We start from the raw sequence: 7,362 nt of genomic DNA, 5'->3' as shown, positions 1-7,362 counted from the left end.
TGTGCGATTAAAACTAAAGTGGCCTATATAAGGCCTTGGCACATATTTCAGGTTCAGGTAACTCGGGGGTTGAGACCTCGGGCGGTAGGAGGCCAGAGCTGAGTTAGATATTGCTGATTATACTGTTATGCTTGGATGTTGACATGTTTTATCTTTATGATTATGTTGTTATTGTTGAGACTGTTTTCATTGAGACCTATGGTATTTTCGTTGACCCGATAGACACGAAAGGATACTCCTTTTGTGTGGACCTAGGAATGTGAAGACTGTTTTCTGACACTTAAAGAGAAGTTGACTACTGCTCCTGTGTTGACCCTTCCCGATTCGGAAGGTGAGTTTGAAATGTATTGTGATGCTTCCAAGAAAGGTTTGGGGAGTGTGTTGATGCAAGATAGGAAGGTGGTTGCTTATGCTTCTAGGCAGTTGAAGCCTCATGAAGAAAATTATCTGATGCACGATTTAGAGATCGCCGCTGTAGTGTTTGCCTTGAAAATCTGGAGGCACTTTCTGTACGGGATGAAATTTTCTATGTTCAGTGATCACAAAAGCTTGAAATATTTGTTTGATTAGGAAGAGTTGAACATGAGACAACGAAGATGGGTTGAATTTTTAAAAGATTATGATTTCGAGTTGAAATACCATCCGGGTAAAGCTAATATGGTAGTAGATGCCTTGAGTAGGAAGTCTGTCAGCGTGTCCCAGCTGATGATGTGGGATAATGAGGTGATTGAACAGTTCCGGATTTGAAAATAACGGATTTCTTTGCAGGTAGGATTTGTGATATTGAGCTGACTAGAATTGAGAATGAGCTACATGAGAAAATTAAAGAAACTCATATACGAAATAACAGTATTAAATACTTGAAAGGCCAGAGTGGCATATCTGTGAATGAACAGGGATTGTTGTTATATCAGGGCAGGATTGTTGTGCCCAAGGAGCTTGCAGAGGAAGTTATGGTTGAGGCTCATAAGGGTCAGTATGCTATGCACCCAAGTGCTACAAAAATGTATCAAGATCTGAAAGAGAAATTTTGGTGGCCTGAAATGAAGAAGAATATGGCAGATTATGTATCAAGGTGCTTAGTTTGTCAGAAAGTCAAGATAGAACATCAGAAATCTATTGGTTTACTTCAGCCACTGGATATACCAGAATGGAAATGGGAGAGCATCTCTATGGATTTCGTTGTTGGGTTGCCTCGGACTCAGGCTGGTTACGATTCAATTTGGGTTATAGTGGACAGGCTTACGAAGTCTGCACATTTTCTGCCAGTGCGAGTGGATTTCTCTACAGAGAAATTAGCAAAATTATATGTAAATGAGATTGTAAGGCTCCACGGGCTACCAATTAGTATTGTCAGTGATCGAGACGCAAAATTTACTTTGCGTTTTTGGGGAGCCTTGCAGCAGGCTTTTGGCACTCAGCTCAGGCTGAGCACTGCGTATCACCCGCAGACTGATGGTCAGACTGAGAGGACCATACAGACACTTGAGGATATGCTGAGAGTTTGGACACTGGACCAGGTACTGCTTAGGATAGATACTTGAAATTGGTGGAATTATCGTGTAATAACAGTTTTCACTCCAGTCTGGGCATGACACCATATAAGGCATTTTATGGACGAAGATGTCGTACTCGTGCTTGTTGGACTGAAGTAAGTGACAAAGAGGGATTTGGTCTGGATTTTGTACAAGAAACTACAGAACAGATTGAAATGATCAGAGAAAAGCTTAAACAGACACAAAATCGATAGAAAAGTTACTATTATAATAGACACAGACCGCTGGAATTCGAAGAAGGTGATCATGTATTTGTGCGGTTATCCCCGGTCATGAGTGTTGGCCGTGCATTGGGTGTGAGGAAGCTACGTCCTCGATTTATTGGGCCGTATCAGATAATGAAAAGAGTGGGATTAGAGGCCTATCATCTTGCCTTGTCCCCACAGTTGTCGAATCTACATGATGTTTTCCATGTATCACAGCTGTGGCGTTATGTTCGGGATGAATCACATGTGGTGATACCAGATGATATTGAGATTCAGAGAACTTAAAAACTCCGGTAGGTCCTATTGATATCCTAGACCGCAGTGAAAAGAGGCTAAGAAGCAAAAATATTCCAATGCTAAAGATTCAGTGGGAAGGACGTACACCTGAGGAGGCTACTTGGGAGCAGGAGGATGAGATTCTCCGGCTGTATCCTGAGTTAGCGGACATGTATGATTTAATTTTGCAGACAAAAATTTCAAAAAGGAGGGGTGAATATAACACCTCGCATTTCTAAAACATATATTAAATGTGGATTAAAGGGTAGGATTAGTGAAAATCCTAAAATTAAGGTCAAAATACAAAGAAAGGATAAAACGGTAATTAGCCAAACATGTAACCCTAGGATAGTAAAATTGAGTAGGAGGTCTCAAATGATAAAACTAACTCTGGAAATGGATTCAAAACAAAAAATTGAGTGGTTAGGCAAGTTTCTGAAAACTTGGTGAATAGTGTTTTTACTGGGTAAAAATATTGCGGTACAGTTGCACTGTAAAGCGTGCCGATTGAATTTTGAGCTCTAGGTTTGGATATAAGTTATAAATGGTACATAGGACTAGGAAATATGGTTTTTGGCAAAAAATGATGGAAAATAGTGTGTTTGGGGAAGCGTGCCCACGACGCGCATAACAACTTAAAACTGCGATTTCTCCGAACGACCGAAAAATTCCAGATTCATCTGTTCGAGGGAAATTAAAGGACAATAGTTAATGTTAAAAATTAGAGTTTCTAAATAGGTTATGAAATTATGGACGTTTAGTGGAATAGGCGGGAGATTTGAATTAGTTTGAAATCACGTGAGGCGGCGGTGGGGCCCACCTCACTTAAGTGGACTTAGCCACATGGACCAGTCACTATTCATCATCATCTAAAACCTCTCTTCTCTCTCTTAAAAACCGTGGAACTCACTAAGAAAGGGGGAGGAGAAATTGGTTGGTTCTTGATGATTTAGCCACCGAATCCAACGAAATTTGTCATCAAACTTTAAGTAAACGACCATCCGGACACATCCCACTAATTAGTTTTCCTTGAAACTCTCTCATTTGAGAGAAAAGGGGCAAAACCAGCCACAAAAAATGGAGGAGTTTTTGAGATTTTGGAGTTGTGTGTTCAAGCCATTGCTTGGGGATCACTTGGAGGAGTCCTAGGCGAAGCTTGTGAGTAAGTTTTGATGCATTTTATTGGTTGATTCATGAATCTAAAATTTGAAAACCTAGAGCTAAATTGTATGATTGATGTAGTTAGAGAGCTCAAATGGAAATTGTGTATTAGACAATTGTGGTTTAGAATGATGTTTTAGAGTGATTGATATGATAAAAATTATTGGTGAAATTGGGATTTTAACTTAGTGAATTTCTGGTTGTGGTTCATGACTTTGTGAATTTGATTGGTTGGAGGATTGTGTAATTGAATTATTGAGTGTTTGTATGAATTAAAAGTAGGATTGTATGACGTGTGGGAATGTTGAATTGAATTGAATAACCCTTGGAGAGTGGGCATGAACAATTCAGCCATAATGAGGAAATTGGAGTGTGAGGTTGTAAAATCATGCAATTGATGTATTGTGTTGTTAAATGGTATTTAGAGGTGTTGTGTGATGAGTGGATGCATGGAAATTGAAGGAAAAATACTTGGAGTGTGTGAGAGTGTACATTGGACCTAGAAGGAAATAATTGGGAAAATGTTGTGATGGTGTAGGATGGAAAGTGGGACCTAAAATGGTGTTGTGGTAGTCTTGGGATGCTAAAGAAAAATTAAAAGAAAATAAAGAAAAATATTTTATGATTTAAGCCTATAATGGCCGAACCAAGCATAGGTGGGGGAGGTTTTGGTGCTTTGTAATCTTGGTTGATTGCACCTTGTATTGATGATCCTTGTGTGATCATTGTAGGTTGCCTCCCGCAGAATTGAACTCAGAACCGTGAGCTTGGTTGGTTGCCTTTGGTCCCGGATCAAAGGGATTTTGGTAAGTGGTCTTGAACCTATGCATGTGTAATTAATAAACTTGCATATATCTTGGTTGTTTGATATGGAAATGGAAATGGCCGATGTGGAGGCATTTCTTGTGAACTGTGGATTGGAGCGATCAAGCGAAGGAGATTATTAAGGTAATCCCTTGGTACTGGGGTTTGATCCCCGTGTGTGCTCCACCATGCCCGTTGAGGGTAGTGGTTGGAGGTGTATGTGAATAATGTAGTATAACATGTTCATGCATTGTTGTATGTTTAGTGGTACATATGATGTACTGAGTCTCTAGCCAATAGACAGTTGCCTTCGGGGGTTACGGACTTCCACTGGATAGGTCTCTATGAGGGAGTTCCAGTTGACCTGGGGTCATGGTGTGTCATCCGTGAAAGTTGGAAATGGCCTTGAAGGCCGATGCATGCTGGAGGGAAAAACAAAACTTTTTCATTGCGGAACACACATGCATTCAAGGTCATGCTTTAGGAAAGCATGATGTTACCTTGTTCGTGAAAACTTGTGATGATCAAAGTAGGTCTGAAGGGTTCAGACCCTCTAACGTTGATCCACACCACCCACTGCGTCTAGGTGCAAGAACTCCTTCTTGTGAAACCGCCAAATGATCACTACAATGAGGCTTGCTAAGCGCACACTGTGTGAAGAGAAAGGCTAGGTAAAAGTGTTTGAAAGAGTGAATCTTTCAATGTGAAAACTTCACAAAAGTGGCGCAGGAGAGGAGAAGATAATGGCTTGGTTGGTTTTTTAAAAACCCTAGAAGGAACATATATAAAGAGGCGCACAAGAGGAGCCTATTTGTTCAAAACAAATCAGATTTTTAATCAATAAAAATCCCTTCCAAAAGGGCGCTCCATCAAAGAGAGAGAGAATAGGATTTGTTGCAAATCAAATCTCATCAAATCTTGCCAACAACATCCTATCATATCTTTATGATATATTATAGTTGCAATTGTATGAAAGTATGAGATATGTTGTAGATGTGCATTCATCCACATTCATATAGAGATTATATGATTCATTATGTTATGATGCACTGATGATATATGTTATGATGTTCCTGGCCAGTGAATATGTATGTAGGCTCTTGGGTCATTCCCTTGAGTTATTTCATGCTCTTGAGATATTGTGTATAGACTGCCTATAACTCGACTCTGAGGGTTATTGTACACTAGCATGTTTGACATGCCAGGTGTTGGCTATTCGAGGACGAGTCCTATAATAGCTAACCAGGATCAGATATGTTGCTATGTTTATGATGTATGATTATATATATGCTTTATATCTGACTTGTCATGCAGGAAGTGAGTTCAAGGGAATAGAGGATTCTCTATAAACATTGAGCGTACTGAGATTGTTGTTATCTCACCCCTTCTTGGGGGACATCATTTCAGGTACCTACCATAATTGTGAGCCCTCCATGGGCAAGGACCAGGCACATGGCTAGTGGAGTGCCAGTGGATATTTATTTGATAGCATGTTTAGCTTTGATCATGCTATAGTTATGTATTTCGAGATTATGTCAATTTTGTAACAATCCTCATGACTTGTATTTGATGAGCTTATAGAGAACTATGTATTTATTTAGATGCATGTGTTGAGTATATGAATATGCTGTAATTGATGTTTAGTTTTGGGCATGGGCCTTTATGTATATATTGATCCATTGAGAGGATCACAGTCCATGTTGAACTTGTGAGATGTCTGTTTATATCAACTGTGTCAATCAAGATTATATTATGGAGTGAGATTTTATCTCCTAGTTATCCGTTAAACAGTCATTATGCTGTCTGTGAGACTCTGGCAGGAATGACACTTGTTGTCATATCCGGTTAGTCAATGGCCACTAATAATGGCTAATGGGATTAGTTAGTAGTTGTATGTTTTAGATTTATTACGCTTACACAATATCTCATGTGAACGATTTTGGAAATGTTTTTAGAAAATGTTTTCGAAAAAGTTAACTCATATTTTTAAGAGACGATTTTATATTTAATAAAATAAAGTCTTCTGCTGTGTACGCTAAATATCATGTATGTTAACAACTGGAGTACTACGGGATGTTACATTTATGGTATCAGAGCAGTTTCACTGGGACATTCACTGATTTATTGCTTAAGTGTTAACTACCTATATAGTGTTTCTTTGAGTGCTTTAATAATGCATATGTCATCACTGGTATGAGCGTAGCTAACTTATTCCTAGTGTAGTTATGTGCAGCTATCATGGCTCCTCAAAGGAGGACCCGTCGGGTAGTTGACGATCTAACATCGGATCCCGTAGAGCAGCTCTTCAGCAAACCTTGAATAGTGCAAGGGAAGCTGATTTACAAAGGATGGCTGAGGCCAAAGAGAGAGACATGGAGCACATGAGGAAGACCAGTGAGGATCTCGTGGCTTAAAACAGATTGGCGAATGTGGAGATGATGAGATTAATATTGGGTGACGTACGAGCAGGATGTTCACCACCACCACCACAACAGGATGTTCAGATGGCAGATCTGACACCAGTTGTTGTGCTTATTGTACTGGGACAGGAAGGAGTTGGCAATGCCACCCATGATGTTGAGGTGTCTGAGCACCGAGGGAGAGATGGACCACTGATAAAGAGACTCGGGAGAGAATGCTGAATGCTTTCAGTAAGCATTCCCCACCCCACTTTCAAGGGTGGAAGAGGCCATGTTGATGCCCTTGAGTGGCTACAGGTGATGGAGTGCATTTTTTAGGTTATGGAGTGCGATGCAGAGATGAAGCTTCTGTATTCTGTGTATATGCTGTAGGGAGATGCAGCGGACTGGTGGAACAATGTCAGGCTTTGTGAGTTCAACATATCACCTAGAGACAGATCGTCAGACGGAGATAACCATTCGGACATTGGAGGACATGTTGAGAGCATGTGCACTAGAGCAGGGAAATGTTAGGGACAAGTACCTACTATTGGTTGAGTTCTCCTACAACAACAGTTATCATGCCAGTTTGGGCATGGCTCCTTATGAGGCTTTGTATGTCCGTAGGTGTAGGACATCTACATATTGGATTGAAGTTGGGGAAAATCAGTTATTGAGACCAGAATTGTTCCGAGACTACAAAGCAAATAGAGATGATCAGAGATCGGCTAAAGAAAGCTCAAAGCCATCAGAAAAGCTATTATGATGGGAGGAATCGACCCCTGGAATTCTCAAAAGGGGATACTATGTTTATTAGATTGTCACCAACCACAGGTGTTGGGTGTGCATTAGGAGTTAGGAAGTTGAGTCCACGGTTTATTAGACCCTATCAGATAATAAAAAGGGTCGGACCGGTGGCTTATCAACTTGCTCTACCTCTGAACTTGGCAAACTTACATG

This window comes from Gastrolobium bilobum, unplaced genomic scaffold (genome assembly GCF_033153095.1).
Source record: "Gastrolobium bilobum isolate Gb01-03AN ecotype WA unplaced genomic scaffold, APGP_CSIRO_Gbil_v1 utg48407, whole genome shotgun sequence".
Classification (NCBI taxonomy): domain Eukaryota; kingdom Viridiplantae; phylum Streptophyta; class Magnoliopsida; order Fabales; family Fabaceae; genus Gastrolobium; species Gastrolobium bilobum.
The sequence above is the reverse complement of the archived record's forward strand: the minus strand, read 5'-3'. Positions refer to the sequence as shown.